This window comes from Heliangelus exortis, chromosome 2 (genome assembly GCF_036169615.1).
Source record: "Heliangelus exortis chromosome 2, bHelExo1.hap1, whole genome shotgun sequence".
In the NCBI taxonomy this organism is placed as follows: Eukaryota; Metazoa; Chordata; class Aves; order Apodiformes; family Trochilidae; genus Heliangelus; species Heliangelus exortis.
In genome coordinates, this window is record NC_092423.1 from 34,337,624 (window position 1) to 34,340,555 (window position 2,932).

The following is a 2,932-nucleotide window of genomic DNA, read 5'->3' on the forward strand; positions in this document are numbered from 1 at the left end:
GGGGGGGGTTCACGGAGGACCCCGCCGCGGTGTCGTCGCCCACCGCCTCGGTGTCGTCGCCCACCGCCTCGGCAGGCGCTGCGGTGCGGGGTGGGTCCTGCGGAAGTCACCTCTCCGCATACCGGACTGGGTCGCGCCGCTGCTGCAGTCGGTGCGGCGGGTCGCCCACCGTGGCTGCGGCGTGAGGACGCGCCCCGCGTCGCCTCCGGGCAGGGTGACGGGCGGTGGTGTCAGCATCCGCCGGCGGGCCCCTCCGCCACCGAGCACCGGCAGGAAATGCCACTGCTCTGATTGCCGCAGCTAATTAGCTCTCTCCTGTCCCGACCGCGACATCTGACAGGTCCCAGTGCGGACGCTCCGTCCCCGTGTCAGCCGTTTGTTGTTCTCATTGCAAGGGGAAAGGGAAATCCCGGAGAGGGACCCCTTGGCGAGCGCACACGCACCGCGTCAGCCTAAAAATCCGCGGTTACGTCTCTGACCCCCACCGCCACCGTCCCCCCTGTTGTGGTTGCGCCCCCAGAAGACCTACTGCACGGGGGGGGGGGAGGGAAGAAGGGATGTCCCCGCACTCTCCCCCATTTCCAGAAGGGAAACCCACAAAGAAAACCCACCACGACAACAATAAGGCGAGGGGGGGCGTGGGGTTTCCCGTTACGTGTACGCACAGCCCCAAAATGAAGCTCAGTCGTCCCTCAGCCCCGGGGGGCAGCGGGAGGGAGATGCATCTTTTCGTGGTGTAGTTTGCCCTCCAGGCTGAGAGGGAAGCAGCAGGGTTAAACGAGGTTAACAGGCGGAGGTTAAACGCAGCTAAATGTAGCTTACCGCCTGCTAATTTGGGTGAGTTTCCTCTCTTCTCAAATGAGGTAAACAGGTCAGTTTGGGCAAGCTTCTTGAATAAGGTAAGCGGGTGAGTTTTCCCGTTTTCCTGCCTGTGGACCAGCAGCCAGGAGGCAATCAGCCTGGCTCTGGGTCCACATGCAGCAACCACCCCTAGGCCCTCCATCCCCCTGCCCGAATTTCCTACGGGAGAAGGTTCTAGTCCTTCTCACATTCCCAGTTCTTCTCATACCGACTCCAAGCTGCATTTCCTAAGCCCTGCTGTGTGTCCCTCCAGCTCTCTCACACAGCCCCTGCCTGCCCCAAGCACACTGGGTATGGGACGTGATGTCCCACCCTCCAGGTCACCAGGCTGGGTCTCTGTCTTGCTCTCTGCCTCTGGTCTTCATGGACCAAGCACAAATTTGATGTATTGGATGTTAACCCATCCTGCCATGTCTACCTCTAAACAGCTGAAACTGACTGTCAAACTCAAAGAAGAAGGTAAGTGTATAAATCAGATTCTCTTAGGAAACCAACCTGAACATCAGGAATAACAGCAGAGCAAGTCTTCTCTGCCCATGCATTCTGTGCCTCTGGGCTTTGGGGTTTTTTTTAATTATTTTAGGATTTTAGCAAAGCAGATACATCCAATATTTACTAATCAATGGGTTACCAGCCCTAGATATTCACTGCTAAAGTTATTACAGAACTCAGGCTTTTTCTGTTGGGTAAGGCAGAGGACTTCAATTTGCAGGTGGTGGTGGAAGCACTCAGAGATGTGTATGCAGGCACTGGCACTCAGACCAAAGGTCCACCTGGCCTGCAGGCAATCTGGTATGCTCAGGGAGGCTCCAGGATTTTTGCGTCCATGGGCTTCATTCCTGAGAGTGGCCAAAGTATCCTTTGTGGGCAAAGACAAATGCTGCTGCTCCTGCCTGGTGGGATAAATGGGAAAAGCAACTTACGCACCTTCATTGGATGTCATAAGGAGAGGCCCTCACGCTATTGCTCCCAATCTCAGTCTCTCCTATTTGCTGCCAGGACAGGACTTTGTCCCTCCCAGAGGGATTCCCGCCTCTAATATCTTCTACCATCTGCTTTGGACACTCTCGGGGATCATTATAGCCATTTCAGCCTGCTCTTACACCTCACACTGTGCTTTGCAGCCCTGGACCCACCCAATACCTGTCTTCAAGAATGCCTTTGTTTTGTTTCTCTCATATCTCAGATCAACCCCTTCCTTGATGACCTTGAGCTACTCCCTATGCTCCCATACTACATCCTCTCTTATTCCTTCCCTGAAGTGGCTCCCCACATGCACATGTTTGCTGCAATAAGCAAACACTTCTCTTAGGGACGGATGCTGGCAAAAGCAAGTAATGGACCCACCACCAAGCCTTCCCCTCAGGATCGTTGTCCACAACACCAAAAGGTGTGTTCCCTGAGAAGATCTAGCAGGTACAGCTTGCTGTTGGTAGCCACAGGATGGTGCAACCAGTGTAACTCCCATCCTGGAATTCCTAATGGAGAAGGCCTTAGAAAGAGCCCTGTCCACTCCTGTGCTATAGGCCTGCTGGTCAGCACAAAAGTAGGGACCGCCACAGTAGTCCATGAGAGATGCCTCAGTGTTTCAAGCATAAACCTGTCTTAGAGATCAGGGGTTTTATATCTGCCTTGTAACCTGGAGGAAGACAATGCTCTGTTAATGGGTTGCAGTATGGAAGCCAACTTTTTCTTGGAGGTTCTTTTTACCTAACTTTTAGGAAGACCTGGGTAGGCTAAAGAGTGGGCTAACAAGAACTTCATAAAGTTCAACAAGGACAGGTGTAAGGTCTTGCACCTGGGAAAAAACAATCCAGGAGTGCAGCACAGGGATCCTTGTGGTTGTAGGGCAGCTCTGTGGAAAGAGACCAACCTGTTCCTGGTGGACAACAGGCTCAATATGTGTGGACAGTATGCTGGAGGGGCAAAGAAAGACAACAGGATGCAGGTTGCATCAACAAGGGCATCACCAGCAGAGATAAAGAAGTTATCCTACCATTCTATTCATCACTTGTCACACCACACCTGGAATACTGTGTTTGGTTCTGGTCCCCATCCAACCTGGTATTCT